This window comes from Ursus maritimus, unplaced genomic scaffold, assembly GCF_017311325.1.
Source record: "Ursus maritimus isolate PB19 unplaced genomic scaffold, ASM1731132v1 scaffold_26, whole genome shotgun sequence".
Taxonomy (NCBI): domain Eukaryota; kingdom Metazoa; phylum Chordata; class Mammalia; order Carnivora; family Ursidae; genus Ursus; species Ursus maritimus.
In genome coordinates this window covers 12,728,107-12,747,626 of record NW_024425119.1, presented here as the reverse complement: position 1 = coordinate 12,747,626, position 19,520 = coordinate 12,728,107, and the positions used below count along the sequence as shown (strand labels likewise).

The 19,520-nt window shown below is 44.5% G+C and overlaps 1 long non-coding RNA gene across 1 annotated transcript; it reads right to left on the bottom strand.

Annotated features, from left to right (window-relative positions):
• Nucleotides 1-1,292: 1,292 nt before the first annotated feature.
• LOC121105355 lies at nucleotides 1,293-12,439 on the bottom strand. The gene is made up of 3 exons (XR_005837800.1): nucleotides 12,318-12,439; nucleotides 10,546-10,627; nucleotides 1,293-2,227 (listed from the first exon to the last, which is right to left on the bottom strand). It is a non-coding gene; the product is annotated as an uncharacterized LOC121105355 (long non-coding RNA).
• Between the last annotated feature and the right edge of the window lie 7,081 nt (nucleotides 12,440-19,520).

Sequence of the window (19,520 nt, the reverse complement as noted above, 5' to 3'; positions counted from 1 at the left end):
AGGAAATGCAAAAATGAGTCCCATGACCCTCTCCCCAAGAGTCCCACAGTCTGGTGGGTAAATATTTACAATAGGATGGATATTTGTAAAAAGCACCGTGACAGTGCAGTCAATCCACACCAACTGCTGGGGAGCGGAAGAGATAGGACCAGTGTCACAGAAGGTGAGCTTTGAGCTGTGCTTTAAAAATGAGTAGGAGCTCAAGAAAATGAGAAGATAAACCAAAAACTGGGAGAAAATATTTGCAAAAGACATCTAATAAAAGATTCTTATCCATAATATACAAAGAACTCTTAAAACTCAATAGTAAGAAAATAAACAACCCAATTTAAAAAATGAACAAAAGGGGGGGCGCCTGGGTGGCACAGCGGTTGGGCGTCTGCCTTCGGCTCAGGGCGTGATCCCGGCGATCTGGGATCGGGCCCCACGTCAGGCTCTTCTGCTATGAGCCTGCTTCTTCCTCTCCCACTCCCCCTGCTTGTGTTCCCTCTCTCGCTGGCTGTCTCTATCTCTGTCGAATAAATAAATAAATAAAATCTTTAAAAAAAAAAAAATGAACAAAAGGGGATGCCTGGGTGGCTCAGGTGGTTAAGGGTCTGCTTTTGGCTCAGGTCATGATCCCAGAGTCCTGGGATCGCGTCCCATGTCAGGCTCCTTGCTTGGCGGGGAGCCTGCTTCTCCCTCTCCCTCTGCTCCTCCCCCCTGCTCCTGCTCTTGCGTGCACTCTCTCTCTCTGACAAATAAATTAATAAAATCTTAAAAAAAAAAAACGGACAAAAGACCTGTAGGAAGATACCTCACCAAAGAATATACACGGGTGGCGAATAAGCCTATGAAAAGGGGTTCAACATCATATACCAGTAGGCAAAGGAAAATTAAACAACAGTGAAATACCACTACACACCAATTAGAATGACCCAAATCCGGACCACTGACACCACCAAATGCTGAGAAGGACGTGGAGCAACAGGAACTCTCACTCCCTGCTGGTGGGAACGCAAAATGGTGCAGCTACATTGGATGACAATTTGCAATTCTTTATAAAACTAAACATCCTCTTACCAAATAATCCAGCAATCGCACTCCTTGGCATTTACCCAAGGAAGCTGGAAGTGGATGTCCACGCACAAACCTGTGCACAGATGTTTACAGCAGCTTTATTCATAATTGCCAGAACCTGGAAGCCACCAAGATGCCCTTTGGTAGGTGGGTGGGTAACCAAACTCTGCTTCACCCAGACGATGGACTATTATTCAGTGTTTTGAAAGAAATGAGCTATCAAGCCACGAAAAGACATGGGGGAATTCTAAATGCATATTGCTACATGAAAAAAAAATCTGAAAATGCAACACACTGTATGAATCCAACTATGACATTCCAATAAAGGTAAAAAGATTGGTTGCCAGCGGTTGCTGGGAGGAAAGGACAGAGGATTTTCAAGGCAGTAAAATTATACTGTATGAATCTACAAAAGTGGATTCATGTCATTATACATTTCTCAAAACCCATGGAATGTACAACACCAAGAATGAACCGTCATGTAACTATGGACTTTGAGAGATAATGATGTATCAATGTTGGTTCCTCGATTGTAGCAAACGTACCAGCCTGGTGCAGGATGCTGATAGTAGGAGAGGCTGTGAAGGAAAAGTAGGAAGTAAATGGGAACTCTCTGTGCTTCCCACTCAATTTTACTGTGAACCTAAGAGTGCCCTGAAAAATAAAGTCAATTTAAAAGAGAAAAAAAATAAATAAGAGACACAGCACTGGCTACCATATACAGCAATGTGGGTTCCCCTGTAGGTAAGAGACACAGGCAAAGTCAAGCCCTCTGGGTGACAAGGGAAGCACTCATGTAAATATATTAAAAATATGTTTTAAAAAATTATAGTTGTTTTTGATGAGTTCACCAGGTGCCCAAGTTGAGGAAAGGCAGATTATTAACATAAAGCCCTGAGAACGGTATCTTGTAAATTCCCAATACACACTGGCTGTCATTATCATCTTCCTTTGCTCCATCATTCTCATCATTATTAACAGCATTCCAGGGAGGGGGAGCAACATGTTTAAGGCACAGAGGTTAAAAATTAAAACAAAAACAAAAACCATGAAGCTGTTGAGTCTATAGAGAGTACCTCTGGAACGCAGAAACCGAGGTAGAAGCAGCGAGGAGACAAGCCAGGTCTTGCAGAGCCATAATTACTCCCAAAGAACTTTGGGCTTCATCCTGTAGATAAACAGAGATAGTCGTAAGCAAGAGACTACATGAGACCAGATGTGCCTTTCTGAAAGATTGGGAATACAAGCCAGCCTGGAGGCTGCTGCCATTGTCCAAGAAAGGAGTCACATGCTGTTCCAGAACAAGTAGCAGGAATAAGGAGTAGAGATGGAAATCGAGTTGGTAGAATTGATAGGCTTTAATGACCACTGAGATGTTAGAGGGAGAAGAAGAGACAAAAGTCTAGGATGGCATTTGGGTTTCTGGTTTTAGTAAATGGGACTGGTGGGGACACTAAGGGGGAGGCACAGGTTGGGACAGAGTGGTGAGGTAAGGAGAAAAGAGCAAAGGGTAAATGAGTTCTGTGTCCAGAAGTACGTCTCGGATGGCCGTGGGCATCTTGGCACCACCGATGAGCATAGGTCCACGAAGGACTAAATATGACCCTTCCACTCTGCTGACCCTTCCGCCCACATTATCCCCTTCGATCCTTCCAACAACCTTATGAAATAGATATTGCTGTTATCCTTGTTTTTTTTTTTTAAGATCGTATTTATTTATTTGAGAGAGAGAGTGAGAGAGAGCATGCACAAGTGGGAGGGAGGGGCAGAGGGAGAAGCAGACTCCCCACTGAGCAGGAAGGCTGATGCAGGACTTGATCCCAGGACCCTGGGATCATGATGTCAGCCGAAGGCAGACGCTTAACTGACTGAGCCACCCTGGTGTCCCTGTTATCTTTGTCTTACAGATGAGGAAACCGAGACTTACAACCTTGCCCAAAGGCACAAGTAAGTAGTGGAGCAGAGATCCACACGCCTGTCTCTCTGACGGCACAGCTCACGTCCTCTAAACCAAAATATTCTATGACCTCACTGAATCGCCACCACCTCCAGTGCTTTCTCCTTGTGACATGGGACATGTGGCCTCATCCTCCTAGCACAGCCAGACCCCACCTGGACGCACGGTGAGAGAGCCCGCTTCTCTCAGCTGGGGACCCTTGGCAGGGCACAGCCTTCACAGCTGTACACGGAAGCCCTATGCCCCATTTCCTAAGCTTGCTTCCTTTGTTCTCATCCTGAGGCCGGACTGGGACAAGCTGGAGACGTCATAAATCCATGAAGGGATTTCAGCTACTCTAGGGGGCCATGTTCCACTTTGGCTAAATGACATTTCTCAGAGAAATGGTCTTTTTCTGCATGTGCCATATCTCCCTTGTGTGCATTGTCCTGGAACTAAATAAGCCATCAGGATGGGGGGAGGGGTTCATTAAAAAAAAATACAACTAGGAATAAAAATTGTACCAAGAGGAAATAAAAGATGGATATATATTTGGTACATTTGTCACGAAAACCTTCGGGACTCTGAAATCTGCTTTCCTCAGCAATGTGGAGCAATGGCAATTGCTACAGTTAATTAATGACTCTGACTTCGAACAGAGTCGTTTCCAAATGCTAGTCCTCGGGCCAAGTAAGTCCATAATGAAGTGTCACTACAAGATAAAATGAGAAAAATAAGGGCACTGCAAAATGCTCGTGTGTGTGCAGGTATATTACATAAATATGTATACATCACTGTAATTTTTCTAATTGCCTTTCTTAGGAAGACTTCTCCTTTATTCTGAGACTATTGTCCCCATTTTAGAGCATGTTTTACATTCTAAACAGCCAACTCCAAAATTCTGGAACAGCAACTGCAGTTCACAAGCTCTATTTAATCGTTTGAGCAACGTGCACTAAGCATCCACTCTCTGTAGGGCTCTGGGGATCTCCCAGAGAACAAGTGTCGCCAACGGCTGCTCTTAAAGAGATCTCTAGCGGGAAAGATGGGTATTGGTGATGTCATCAGAGCACAAGGAACACCGCGAAGGAGAAGCCCAGGGCACTACAGGACCATGAGACAGGCAGCCTCACCTCACTGGGGAGATCTGGGAAGACTTCTGTGAGTAAATGCCATTTAAATGGAATAAGAGTGAGTAGGATGGGTAGGAAGAAGCTGACCGAAGTGGCCCCAAGTGGCAGCCAAGAAAAGCGGTGAGGCTCAAGAGCTGGGAGGCCGGCCATGTCACGGGAGCACGTTACTGTCTACATCTGGACAGACTATGGCTAAAAAGGAAAGTTCCCCCAGCATAGGGGAACATAAGCCTGAATTAAAGCTCTAGTCTGTGTCTCCCGAGGATGCTGCTGACTGCTTGCAGCAAAGTCACCACCCAATAAATGTCTGACTGCACCCTCTCAAGGACTGCTTGATAGGTAAGTGTTCAATGAGTAAGGTTCTGTCACTCGCTGACAAGGTTGGGTCAACAGGTTACTTTGCTGACCACTCCGTGCTCCGTTTTTTTTCTCGGGTCTAAAATAAGAGGGTTAGATCAAGCTCTAAGGTCTCTTCCAGGGCAAACATTCCATAATGATAAATGTATGACAGCTACCCTTCATTGAGCCTTTAGAAACTGAAGTCACGGTGCTAGATGTTGCATCTGTTTTATCAGCAATCCTCATCACAGCCCCATGAGATAAATGCTAGTACCGTGATTTTATAGATGAGGAACTCTGAGACATAGACTAAAAGTTCCAATGTCATGCTCAAGTATGTAGCAGATCCAGGGTTCAAACCCGGTTCTGTCTGATTCCGAAACCCGTGCTCTCTCTATCACTTTGTGTACACGCCCGTGAAGCCTAGTGATGTTCTCTGATTCAGTTAGTTGTTCTATTGATATTCTTCAGCCTGGCAGTCAAAGGCTCTTCTGGGACACTCTTCCACCGGTTCTAACCACACTGGCCTTGGGGCTGGTCCACTATACTCAACCCCCTGCAGCACTGAGCTTATGATGTTCGTCCTTGATCTCCCCATCACCAGCTCCTTCTTCTCTTACTGGATGAAATCAAGTAAGCAACTGGACAATGACCCAGAAAAATACCACAACGAATGGGGTCATACAAGCACACAGGAGTAGATGTTATAGGAGAAGATATTTAAAGTCGAACTGCACCTATGGAGCAGCTTCTGTGGAGGGAGTGACAGGGTAAAGGTCCTGATGGGCAGGTCAGCATCAAGTGTGACATCTGGACCATGTACAATGAGATAGAAGACACAAAGATCCAGGCATGATGCTGGCCAAGAGGGCCCCAGGATACAGCAGTGAAATTCCTGGGACTGTGGAACTGGGTGGAAGGCCAAGGCAGACACTTCAGCCCTGAGGAATAAGACAAGAAACACCACAAGAATGGAGCCCAAGACTGGGAGTTGGCTCGTGGGACAAAGAAGGAACCCAGGCATTTATGATGGATGCCCCATAAGAGCCAGAACAGCAGCAAAACTCCCCCAAACAGGATGACCTTCTAGTCCCAGGTGTTGGGACAAATTTGAGTCTGATGTCTTGAACAGAGAACCGGGGAGATCATTACATTTATCTTGGCTCCTTAGGTTCTCACTGTAGCCCTGACATTAACTAGCTGGGCAACCTCGAGCAAGGTGGAAGACAGCTCTTCTGGAGTCTCTTGTAAGGTCACATGTCTTATGAGAGAGGCACTGACTACTCTTTGTTCCGGGTTCATCTTTTCAAGGACATTTGTATAATAAATAGACTTGGAAGATAGAGTCGCCCTTTGGAACAAAATTCAAGAAGGCTTACTGCCTATTATAAAAGATTTGGGTCCCCTAAGCTCAAGATTCCTCTTCTCTAGTGAAACCCACTTCATGTGTAGGTATCATCTGGTCCTCTTTGCATATTTACTCAACAAATTATATTCTTTCCACCACCTCCTTCGGAGACATGGTACAGGGATCATGAAAAGAGCTCACTGTAAATACTGATGTGCTCCATTATTAATAATTGTTATTAACAATACAAACTCAACAGCTTCTTCAAGTCCCAGCTCATTTGTCTCCATTTTGACCTTCTCAAATGGGTATGAGGACAGGGGTTAGTCACATAATTTATACACACTGTCAGAAATGTTTCTGCTTACTTCTTACATGTTATTTTTAGCTCCCTGCCTTGATTATTAGTGTCTGAGGACAGAGATCGTATCTCCAACCTCTCCTGGGTCAGGCATCTACATTTAGCTATATGGTAAAGATGTACGGTAAACAATTATAAATTGATTGAGTCTCGTATGTCACCATTCTACATACCTATTACCAGGAGAGGCTAAAGAAAAGTCAATAGGAAAGAATGTTAATTGCTTTTAATCAGTTTTACTGTCTCTGTGATCCAGGCTTCATATCCTGGAGAGAGGACAAGCTGATAAAAACTGTTGGTGGGATGGCAAGCCCATTTGAGCTTATCTGAACGGCTGATGTAGCAGTTAATATGTTTATAGGATATTTGCATCAAGTGTATTATTAAACACAGACTTAAGTATTTATATATGCAAAGCAAATTGCAATAATTCATATAAGTTTTTTCCAGCAACTCTTCATGGGGAACAAACAATCTGCCCACCCACAGGAAACAGTCAGGGTCAAACCTCAGAAGCCACATTTTTGCCCTGTTCCTGGGATCGCTGGGCCACAAAGCATGTCATCTTTTTAAAAAGATGTTAATCAGGGCACCTGGGTGGCTCAGTCGTTGAGCATCTACCTTCGGCCCAGGGTATGATCCCGGGATCCTGGGATTGAGCCCCACATCGGGCTCCTTGCTCTGCTGGGAGCCTGCTTCTTCCTCTCCCACTCCCCCTGCTTGTGTTCCCTCTCTCACTGGCTGTCTCTCTCTCTGTCAAATAAATAAATAAAATCTTAAAAAAATAAAAAGATGTTAATGAAATTAAGTTCTGAGCTATTATGGTCAGCAAGCAATAACTCTCATGAGCAAAAACACAACTAAAGCAATACGATCCCAAATCAAGCTGATTCTACAAATGGTTATTACACTGCTGCCATCATTATACACATTTGGGGCATCGAGGTAGTTTATTTTCTCCAAGACAGTTATCGCATACGGTGGCAGAGGTACCTCGGTCATGGCCTCCCAGTCCGATGGCTATGTATCGCAGACACGTGGTTAGTAAAGAGTGGAGAATGCTCTCTCAATTAGTTATGCTAAATGTACTAAGTTGTTTCTACAGAGTCACCAGTACAAATACAAATTGCTACTCTCACTGGGTATACTAATCCACAAAGCAATAGGAATCCAGCAGCTCACGAGCGTGTGAATGAGGCTTGGCACTCTCAGAGAGCGCCCACATGTGCAAGTCTATCTGTGTTAGAATCTGACATTTCAGTGTTTTCCTCTCCTATGAGTAGAGAGTAGAAGAGGCCCTACAAAGAGAATTTTTTGTCCCTTTATGTTCTGGTCTAAAGTACACATGGCCCGCCATGTTCCTTCACCTGGATTTTCCCAAAAAACAAGGATGATTCTTCTTCTTCTTCTTCTTCTTCTTCTTCTTCTTCTTCTTCTTCTTCTTCTTCTTCTTCTTCTTCTTCTTCTTCTTCTTCTTCTTCTTCTTCTTCTTCTTCTTCTTCTTCTTCTTCTTCTTCTTCTTCTTCTTCTTCTTCTTCTTCTTCTTCTTCTTCTTCTTCTTCTTCTTCTTCTTCTTCTTCTTCTTCTTCTTCTTCTTCTTCTTCTTCTTCTTCTTCTTCTTCTTCTTCTTCTTCTTCTTCTTCTTCTTCTTCTTCTTCTTCTTCTTCTTCTTCTTCTTCTTCTTCTTCTTCTTCTTCTTCTTCTTCTTCTTCTTCTTCTTCTTCTTCTTCTTCTTCTTCTTCTTCTTCTTCTTCTTCTTCTTCTTCTTCTTCTTCTTCTTCTTCTTCTTCTTCTTCTTCTTCTTCTTCTTCTTCTTCTTCTTCTTCTTCTTCTTCTTCTTCTTCTTCTTCTTCTTCTTCTTCTTCTTCTTCTTCTTCTTCTTCTTCTTCTTCTTCTTCTTCTTCTTCTTCTTCTTCTTCTTCTTCTTCTTCTTCTTCTTCTTCTTCTTCTTCTTCTTCTTCTTCTTCTTCTTCTTCTTCTTCTTCTTCTTCTTCTTCTTCTTCTTCTTCTTCTTCTTCTTCTTCTTCTTCTTCTTCTTCTTCTTCTTCTTCTTCTTCTTCTTCTTCTTCTTCTTCTTCTTCTTCTTCTTCTTCTTCTTCTTCTTCTTCTTCTTCTTCTTCTTCTTCTTCTTCTTCTTCTTCTTCTTCTTCTTCTTCTTCTTCTTCTTCTTCTTCTTCTTCTTCTTCTTCTTCTTCTTCTTCTTCTTCTTCTTCTTCTTCTTCTTCTTCTTCTTCTTCTTCTTCTTCTTCTTCTTCTTCTTCTTCTTCTTCTTCTTCTTCTTCTTCTTCTTCTTCTTCTTCTTCTTCTTCTTCTTCTTCTTCTTCTTCTTCTTCTTCTTCTTCTTCTTCTTCTTCTTCTTCTTCTTCTTCTTCTTCTTCTTCTTCTTCTTCTTCTTCTTCTTCTTCTTCTTCTTCTTCTTCTTCTTCTTCTTCTTCTTCTTCTTCTTCTTCTTCTTCTTCTTCTTCTTCTTCTTCTTCTTCTTCTTCTTCTTCTTCTTCTTCTTCTTCTTCTTCTTCTTCTTCTTCTTCTTCTTCTTCTTCTTCTTCTTCTTCTTCTTCTTCTTCTTCTTCTTCTTCTTCTTCTTCTTCTTCTTCTTCTTCTTCTTCTTCTTCTTCTTCTTCTTCCTCTTCTTCTTCTTCTTCTTCTTCTTCTTCTTCTTCTTCTTCTTCTTCTTCTTCTTCTTCTTCTTCTTCTTCTTCTTCTTCTTTCCTTCTTCTCCTTCTTCTTCTTCTCCTTCTTTTTTCTTCTTTCATCTTTCTTCTTCTTCTTCTTCTTCTTCTTCTTCTTCTTCTTCTTCTTCTTCTTCTTCTTCTTCTTCCCCTTCCCCTTCTCCCCCTTCTTCCCCTTCTTCTTCTCCTCCTCCTCCTTCTCCTTCCTCTTCCTCTTTCTCTCCTTCTCCTTCTTCTTTTTTAAATCTTATGTTAGTCACCATAGAGGACTCATGGTGTAATGTTCCATGGAAAACAAGAGTTTCAAGTAACATTACAACCTAGTAAAGTAAGTGATCTCACGTGTGCCATGTTTTTGATTCAACATAACCATTCCCCGAATGTTCATTCACTTCTCTTTCCCTCCTCCCTAAAGAAGCTGGAAATTAAAGCTAAGAAGGTGCCAGCAAACCCAAGACATCAGAGACAGTGAGAAACCACAGGCCACTTTGTCTGGCACTACTCCATCCTGGCCAGCCACGTGCGGTGGGGGGTGGGGAGGGAGAGGAAAACCCAGCATCCGCTGCCACTGGAGATGGACACTCTTGTCTTTAAAAGCCTGCACTGTGATAAGATCCGCCCGGATAGGTTCAGCTTATCTCCAGGCAGAGGACACGCCTTGCTGAGAGCATTCCCACGCACCATCAGAAATAGGACTTTGCGATTGCTTTCTCTCAGCAGGACATGAAGGATTTGTAATGCGACCGAGCTAGACAGGAGGGCCAGCCTTGTGTCCCTCGCCGCTGTGCATGTGACAAGTCCGGCCTCCCCTACTACCGGGTCACGACCACGCAGACGGCCGGGCCAAGGGCGCTGCCCGGAAGGAGCCCCAGAGCCGACCTCCAGCACATCCTTGATTGACAAACACCACGGTGTTAACTAAAAACTCAGGAACTCCCAAACCTACATAATACTGTTGTTTGTTTCCGCCTAAGAGGTGAAATTCTAACCTTGGGCAAGTCAAAATACTGTCTCAATAAATTAAGTGCGATTATGCCTGGCGGCAGATATCGGCTGTGTCAAGTATAAATAGCTTGGAGACCCTGAGATGAAAGGTCCAATTCTCTTTGCTCCCTGTGATGTCATTTGCGAGAATCCCCTGTTACTGCCTTTTTCCTCTTTTGCCCTGTGCCTTCTACTTCCCCTCGCTGAGGACACAGAGCCGGAGGGGGTGCTCCGGGCCTTGTCTCTGAGCGGAAAGAAAGATTGGGGAACTCAGGGTGAAGCTCTGAATTTAATTCACTAAAATTTAGAGATTGCTTGGAATAAATTCACCTCTTAAAACCAGAACTTGAGATAAGGAGCGGTTTTATAGAATGCTGTATCAGGATGACTTGTTGAACCCGCCATACAAATGTTAATGTTTTAATGAGTGTTTTTGCTTCTTCTATTCAAGGGCCTTGGAATCCTTTAGGATGAAAGGTCCCGGGAGCCTGAAAGGGATTAATGACAGGCGTTGGGTGTTATTATCCTCCCACAGAGACACCTACAAGCTAGAGGCAGAAGGTGAGTTTTCAGCCCCAAGCGCTCAGGTGGTTTGCAGATTTTGCTCCTGCAGAAAACCTCCCCACGAGTGACCAACAGCACCAAGGGGGGGGGGAATAAAAGGAGGACAGGAGAGCAGTAACGCTCATAATAATAACAGCAGGGGTGAGACTTACCACGTGGCCAAACGCTGTTCTGAGTACCTTCCATTTAATCCTGATGACAACAGTTTGAGTTCCCATTTTCCAGATGAGGAAGCTGAGACAACAGAGATTTTAAGTAGCTTGCTCAAATTGGAAGATCTTGTCATTGGTGCAATGACAGAATTTGAACCCAAGTGCTCTCATTCTGGCGGCGAAGCTCTTGACAGAAAGAGAGACAAGGTGACTTAATCCTGTCCATTTCATCAAAGACCAGCCCAGGTGGGAATAGAGCCCCCATCCTCCTGCCCTTGCTTCTCCCTCTGTACCTCCAGTCTCAATCTTGGTGAGCAGCTACCCTACCCACCCAAGTAAGTGTGTAAAAGAAAGCTCAAGAAAATAAGGGGGTGTCTGCTGAGCGTTTGCTCCTCGAGTCTGTCTAAGAAGCTGCTGTGTACGGACAGATGGAGACATCTAATTGCTGGAGGCCTAAGGAGGGCCAGGCTGAGCTCCGGGCAGACACTTTCCAACCCAGACCATGTGGAGCTCCTTCAGCACAGCCAGGATGGAGAAAGCACAGGAGACTCTACCAAATAAGGAATTGCTCAAGGAACTGGACATATTTAGCCTGGAGAAGAACAGAGTCCGAAGACAGAAGAGCCATGTGCTCAAATACCTGATCTGTTCTCCTGGGAAGAGGGACGAGACCTTGCCTGACAAACCCAAGGGAAGAGTTTACATAAGGGCAAAGGAGCTACTTTGAGCTACTGCTCAGAGCTACCCAAAGACAAACGCGCTGCCTCGTCTTAGCCAAGTACAAGCTAGAAGACCACCGAGATCCTTGATAGTAACGCATCCTGTCACTCTCAAGAGTCCCTGATTTGGGTCTAAATTACCGGTCACCAGAAAGAGCGAGCACAGCCCCTCAGCTCCTGGATGACTTGTGTGGGTTTCTAAACATTTCCAAGCATGTAATTTTTCAATTTGCACATACAAGATGTTTTTGAGATATAATCCTATGAATGGTTTGTACGTACAAGGATTATACTTTGTATCTGCCTTTCCATCATTTCTATTGTGGAGACTGAGCCTGTTCCTTCGCGGAACTGCTGCTTTTGCTGTCTGCGAGCTCCAACCAGCAGAGGAAACAAGCCCAGGAATGTGGTGCTGAATGGAAAAGGCAGGAAAGTTCTGTCTGACTTGGAATTCCTCGGCCTGTAGCAGCAAGGGTGGAGAAGTGACTGAGCTCTTGGAACAGGGTGTTCTTTGGGGCCCAGAAAACTTGGTGAAAGATTCTAAGTTCAAAATAAATGGGGACGGGGATGGAAGGGCGGGAGGGACAGGCAGGGACCAGGCCCTGCGTCCCTAGGTGCCAGAGGGAAACTGTTCTTTTGGGGACGCCGTTGACCTTCGGTGTGGCAGTTCTGCTTTGTTTTGCTTTGTGCTTTTTTCTTTTTTAAAGAAAATACATCACCAGGCTAGGGGCAAAAATCGTCATTTGAATGACAGTTTCTAAGGAGAGAAGAATTAAGGGAAAAAAGAGAGATCGGGAGAGGGAAGGAGACCTCGGGAAAGAAAGTCATTTAGGAAAGAGAAGTAAGCAGAGCCTCCCGCAGCCTGGGTGCCAGGCAGATGCTGCCTCCGTCAGAGGACGAAAGCAAAAGCTCTCTCAAGGCCCTTCTGGTTTATGATGTGTTGATTATTGCAAAGAGGACCTTCAGCCCCGTGCGTGTCGGAGAACAGAGTGTGCCTGGCTGGGGTCTTCTCTTTCTCTGCTTGACTCTGGGGCTTTGACAAAATCACCTCACCTTCTGGAGCCTCCGGGTCCGCAAGTGTCCACATGAAATCTTCAGGGCAGCGTGTTTCCAAGGCCCCTTCTCGTTATCGCCCTGTGCATGGCCCCCAGGCAAAGTCGTGAGATGGAGAGAGTGGCAGGCAGGGAATTTGTCCATGAGGGTCTTGACGGGCTGGCGAAAAGGAATCGAGCTGTTGAGAAACGGAAGCCGGGGGCCCCCAGACTTTTCCTCTGTCCTCCTTACTCCACGTCTTATGATCCCCAATGGGAAGGGCACAAGCAGACCTCAGACTGCGTGCGTCCCTCTCTTCTGGAAATCTCCTCAATAAAAGAGGTAATGGTGACAACTGATAGTGTCCCTTCCCCTGAGGGGCCTGAGGAGGGCCAGACAGGAGGCCTGTGTGGCATTCAGCAGCTGGTTTTATCCTAAGCTAGCTCACGCTTCAAGCTCCATGGACCAGGTGTGCAAATGGGCCACCCAACATGGTGAGTTAAATCGAAGAATCTGGAAGGAGAAATCTGGCAACATGTGGAATGGAGAAGGGAGGTATCCGGGCAGATATGCTTGTGAAAGAACCTGCAAGCCCCCAGGAAGCCAGAACAGTTGGGGACCAGTTACCTTCCCACACGGAAATTCTGTTCTGGGTCCTCAAGAGCATCCCAAACACAGCTGGTTGCTGCCTCGATGCCTGCCAGCCCCCACCCGGGGCCCCGGACAGAACAGGGACTAGTCCTCGCCGACACACGAGCGTTGGAGTGCGGGGAACATATCTGAGCGCATCTCCTTCTGCTTCTGGAGAGCCTGGCTGGGGTCTGTGTTGGTTTGGAGCAATCGACAGCCCAATTTGTGAGCCGGAGAACTAGGGCCACTGAGGGGGCACAGCCCCTAAAGCGCTCTGTACGGCAGTCCCTCCCGAAAAGCAGGGAAGCACGTGGTGCCGTGAATGCAGCTGCCGTCTCTGGGCAAGAAGCAGCCGCCGATAAGGACCCATGCCCCCAGGGGAGTGAGGTCATAACAGTCCCTGTGTGCACACCCGAGCCTGTGATCAAGTTTACGGTGTGCAGCTCTTATGTGTGCTCTCATCAGCTCCTATAGCAACTCCGGGAAGTAAACAGAACCGATAGCATCACCCTATCTTAAGAGTAAGAAAACTAAAGCTCCGGTGACCTGACCACATAGGCAAGCTCCCACGGCTGGCGAGTGTCAGAGCATACACAGACTTTGGTCTGCATCAATGAAAGGCAGTACTTCTAGAAAGAAAGAAAGGACGCATAACCAATCCTCTTTGTTTTGCTTTGGAATTTACTTTTATTCGTGCCACCGTGGATGGAAACCGAGAGAGAGAGAGAGAGAGAGAGAGAGAGAGAGAAGTGCGTGCGCTTTCCTGCCTAAGAAGCTCCAAATACCTGGAAAATCATTAGCCTCTCGCTGCATACTCCCCACTCCACACACACACACACACACACACACACACACACACTATCCACAACTCCCCAGAATCACACTGGGAGGAAAAGTTCATAACAATCCCTGCCACACTCGGGCGCCAATTAGCACTTTATGTACTGAACACCCACGCAATCCTCACCAAGCCCTGTGGGGCTTTATGGCCACAGAGAAAATGCTGTCTTTATTCTCAAGGAATTTATAGTCTTAAGAGGAAGTAGAAGAAGATACATAGCAAGTTACACGTGGTATAAAATGCTTCGCCGAATGCCAGGATTGATGGGAGTACATGAAATCCACGCACAGGTGGACAGCGTCTGCCACGGGGAACACGTTAGGGCTTGGTCATGCTTGGAGGGCTGCAGCTAATGGCTCGAACAAGCATTTGCCTTGCTCACCGTCATTAGTAAACAAAAACATACTTGCATATCTTCAAAGGCATGTTTAGATTTCACAACCTTGCATTTATTACTACTTCAGCTAATATACGGCACACTTCCTTTTGCCCTTTCAAATTCCTTTTATGTCGTTTAGGACTATTAATAATAATCGCTTCCATTAATTAGATGTTTACTCTGTGCTGGGCACTGTTAAATGCTTTGTATTTGTTATCTCATTAAATCTCCTCTAAGACACTAGGAGGCAGGTGTTATTAGCTCTACTCTTCAGACGTAGAAACTGAGGACCAGAGGGATTTTGAAGAAACCTGCTCAAAGTCATACAGCTTGTAAGGGACAAGTAGATTCGAACCCAGATCTGTCTAAATCCAAAGCTCTTATCTTTTATTTTTCCATTTTAGCTTGATGGACAGCCTTATGAAGTAAGTAGGAGAGGTTTTATTAACCCCCTACTTTAAAGATGAAGAAACAGATTTATCCAGAGTTTCGATGACTGACTTAAGAGTTCTGGCACTAACCCTGCAACTCCATTCCACTGAACAATCTATCCCATCATCTTTCCACAGCACCAGCGACTACCTAGAGCGAGAGGGAACGCCAGAATATTATAAACAGGCTTGAGACTGGAGTATAAGCAGGAAGGCAATCCATGCAGTTTTTAATCATCTGCCATGCGAGTAGCATCGCACCCAAATGTTAAGAAGTCTCCCCTTCACCCAGGAGAGAATGCAGACTCTTCAAAGCCAAGCTGGAAATGACCCACATTTGAGAAAATGCCTGTCCTGGGCTCTCGCAATGCTACGTGATGCCAGAGATGGTTGCAGACTTGCTTCAGAGCTCACCACTCGAAACTAGCAGTTCTGTTGGAAGCACTGGTGACTCAGAGCCCAGAGTCTCCTGGAATCCCTCCCTGCAAGCCCTAGCCGCTCTCAGTGGGCCTCCACGGAGAGTCACCTTCTCCGAACTTCTGCCATGCTTGTTAGTCATTCTAGGAAGCTGGGCAAGATGTGCGTCCAGGCCACGGCATTTCTGCTTGCTCAGAACCCCCCTGACAACCACGGTCCTGCTGTAACTTACCAGAAAGTCAAGGGGCGGTGGTGTGTATAGTCACAGCGTCAGGTTCCTCATGGGTAAAATAATGTTCATAAAGCCACCTGACTGCACTGTGGGGACTGAATGAGACAATGAACAAAAAAGCCCACAGCACAGAACGTTGTGAGCAGTCAATAAATACTAGCTAGATAACATTATAGTGTCTTACATGACACTATATTGTACTATATTGTTATTAATAATCATGTAATATCATTATTATTATTACTGCTCATGAGGAGTTTGCGTATATTGAATTTAATTAAGGAGAGTATGACTAAACAGTATATGCAATTAGATTTCTTCTTTAAAAGATTCTGAATTGGATCCTTTCTCAGCCAAACAATGGTTTAAGAAAGAAAAAGACAAGAGGCAGAATTATTCATAAAGTCACCCCGGATCATGGTGCGCCTGTGCTGTCTGAATGGATCAGGGGAAGAAGGCAAGGTTGAGAACCCACCTACCTTTACGTATTAGAGGGAAGAGAGGCTTGCATGAAGACGTATTTTTTGGACCTTTGCTCCTTCACTCACAGAATCCCTACCTAGTGAATGTTTCTCTTATAAATTAAAAGCCAGGAGGCTCAGAGAAGACCTGCCTTCCCACGAGCCTTTTGTGTGAGCCGGGGGCGAGGATGAAAGTTGAAGTAATTTCCTTTTCTACCGCTGCCCTTGTTTGTTTCCTGTGGCTGCTGTAACAATTACCACAATCTCCATGGCTTCAAACAGCAGAAACTGACTATCTCAGATTTCTGGAGGCCAGAAGTCTGAAACCTGTTCCACTAAAACAAAAGCAAGGTGTCAGCAGGGTGGCGCTCCCTCTGGGGACTCAGGAGGGCATCCTTCCTTGCCTCTTCCAGTTTCTGGTGGCTGCTGGATTCCGTGGCTTGCAGCTGTATCACGCCAGTCTCTGCGTCCATGGTCGCGCTGCCTCGTCCTCTTCTGTGTGTGTCCGGCCTCCCTCTTACAAGGACACATGTGACTACATTAAGGGTCCACCTGATGTCCGGAATCATCTCCCCATCTCAGGGTCCCTAACATCATCATATCTGCAAAGTCCTTTTTTGGGGGGTGGGGGGATGTATAAGTTAACATACACAGGCTCCAGAGATTGGGGATTAGGACGGGAGTATTTTTGAGGTGTGTGTGGGGGGGGTGCGTGTTGAGCCTAGCACAACCACTTTTTCTGCTAAACTCGGCACCCAGCTCTGTTTATACCCCTTTCACCAGATCCAAAAGGGGAGATCTCGGAGATGTTGCTGCCTAGACTCCTTTCTTTGACTTTGAAGAGGTTTTTCTCCAGATCTCTCCACAAAAGCTTCAGGTGCTAGAACAATCTGGTCTCTTCCAATCCATTTCAAGTCAGCAAATGAGAACTGAGCACACACCGGCGTTTCGGACACCGTGGGGGTTTCATTATTTTTTTTTTAATTTTTAATTATGTTATGTTAGTCACCATACAGTACATCATTAGTTTTTGATGTAGAGTTCCATGATTCATTGTTTGCCTATAACACCCAGTGGTCCATGCAATACGTGCCCTCCTTAATACCCATCACCGGGCTAGCCCATCCCCCCCACCCCCTACCCTCTGAAACCCTCAGTTTGTTTCCCAGAGTCCATCATCTCTCATGGTTCATTCCCCCTTCTGTTTACCCCCCCTTCATTCTTCCCTTCCTTCTCCTACTGATCTCCCTGCTATTCCTTATGTTCCACACCCATGGGGGTTTCAGAGATGAGTAAGGTATATTCTCTGCCCCCTGGGAATGAATCAGGTGTAACTAGAGGAACAGTGGTTCCACTTTCCTTCATGAACAATAACAGAATAAACAAAACATCGATAGTAATGAAGACTGAGAGCCACACCAGGACAAAAGCCCTGGTCCCAAAAGGATCTAATGCCAGTTCTGGATATATTCACATCTACTTCCAAAACATAGTTGAGAACCGTTTAGGGGATCTCTAGATGCTTTCAGTAATTGAGGAGGGGGCAGAAATAATTTAAATTTATGGAAAAATTGCACAAATTAGTTTAATACAAAGAATAGTCATCTATCCTTTTTCCAAATTTACCTGTTGTTACCATTTTACCTCATTTGCTCTACCATTTGCACTCTTTCTCATTCTCTCTGTCTCTCATACTTAAATAAATTTTCCTAAATGTACCAATAACAAATTCCTTCCAACACAATCTTTTGCTCCTACTTTATTGCATATTTTGTAAGAACAGGGGTATTTTCTTACACGCATGTAATGCAGTTATCCACTTTAGTAAATGTGGCATTGATATAATACTTTAATCAACCATCAGATTTCCAATTATATCAATTGACTCAATAAAGTCCTTAATTTTAAGTTTTTCCTCCTCCAGGACAGAATCCAGTCCGAGATAAGGGATTGCCTTTGGTTGTCAAGCCTCTTTAATTTCCTTAATCTGGACTATTTCCCTAGTTTTTCTTTGCCTTTTGTGACATTGACATTTTGGAAGCACACAGTCCAACTTTTTAAATAGACTGTTAACTCATTTGGGTTCGCTCAATGTTTTCTCATGCTTGGACTCACCTATCACAGTCTCCACACCCAAATCTTACACAAGCAATGGTGTATTCTTCTCAGGATTTCACATCTGGAGACACACTATATCCATCTGCCCCTCGGTCAGGTCAATTTCAATCACCTGGTCAAAGGGTTATCTGATTTCTCTACAATAGTTACTTTTCCCCTTGCACTTAATGAGCGATCTGTAGGGAGGCACTTTGAGACCTGCTTCTCATCAAAATTTCCCCCTATATTTAGCATTCACTGATGATTGGGTTTAAACCTGTATTTACTATAATAGTTGCAAAATGATGATTTTTCTTTTTTAAACATTTTTTTTAAAGATTTTATTTATTTATGTGACAGAGAGACAGGCAGCGAGAGAGGAAACACAAGCAGGGGGAGTGGGAGAGGAAGAAGCAGGCTCATAGCGGAGGAGCCCGACGTGGGACTCAATCCTGGAACGCCGGGATCACGCCCTGAGCCGAAGGCAGACGCTTAACGACTGCGCTACCCAGGCGCCCCCTCAAAATGGTGGTTTTTCAATTCCAGCCTGCTCGCCACATTTACCAGTCAGCTCCTTGCATTGTTCAGTAAGCAAGAGCCTTCCCTTGTCCCTTATTTATATGTGTGTCTGCTGCCTATATTTGTATCAGTATAGACTCATTAATTTCTGGTTTTTTCCCAATGGTTTATCACTCAGTGCTGTACTTAATTATTCTGATGCTCAAATTACACCAGATTTAACCAGTAGAAATTCCTTCAAGGTGGCCCCTCTGCCCTAGTGAAATGCCCTCTCGTCATTCTTTTTTTTCAAGCATTACTTTACTTTCTGGCATCATGTTCAAAGTTCATCTGGTAACTACCTTGTCCCATCTCTGGGATTGGCCCTTTGTTGGAGGAGCTTTTGATATTAGAGGCCAAGATTTAAGTGCTAGGTGCTCATTGCTACTGGGGAGTCCTTACTTCTAGGCCCTTTCAGTAGACAAAGCTAGAAAAAATATGCATGTATTTACACACATACAAATATAATACACAAGTACGTATTACACTATATACACATGCAAACAAATATGTACATGTCTATATATTTATGTGTATGTATATTTATAAGTATAAGTATAGATTGTGTGTGTGTGTGTGTGTGTGTTCACAGTGATGCCTCTACTTCTAATCCACCCCAATAAGGTTCCTTCTTGCCTTCCCCCATTCCATATTTATTTCGATGTCACTTTTCCATATTTCGATGTCACTTTTCCATATTTCGATGTCACTTTCCCATATGGGAATTGTAACTCCCAACAGCAGTCACGCATTTCCATTTGCCCAGTGTCACAATATATCTAAAATGTTTCAAAATTGCTTAACACGCCCACCACAAGATGAAAGAAGTATATTAACTAAAAGGAGTTCAGGAGTTGAGTTGGGGGTGCAATTGCCCCCAACTCAACCTCACCCAAAACAGAAAGTAAAGAGTCAAACACTGTGTTCATGAGTTACTTAGATTTGTTCTTTCTTGTCCTTTTCTCCCTTCAGTGTGGTTGTAGTCTTTATATGAAATACAACTGCCATCGTATGTTTCCGTTTGTTTTCAGTTGTAGATTTTTCTTTTCCTTCCCATCTTGTTTTAATTTTCTTTTGGAATACGTAAAACATTAACATGCTTCCAAAAGTCAAAACTAGACAAAACCTTGTTCTCAGAGAAGTGTCTCTCCCTCCTGAATCACTTCCATCTCCTCCCT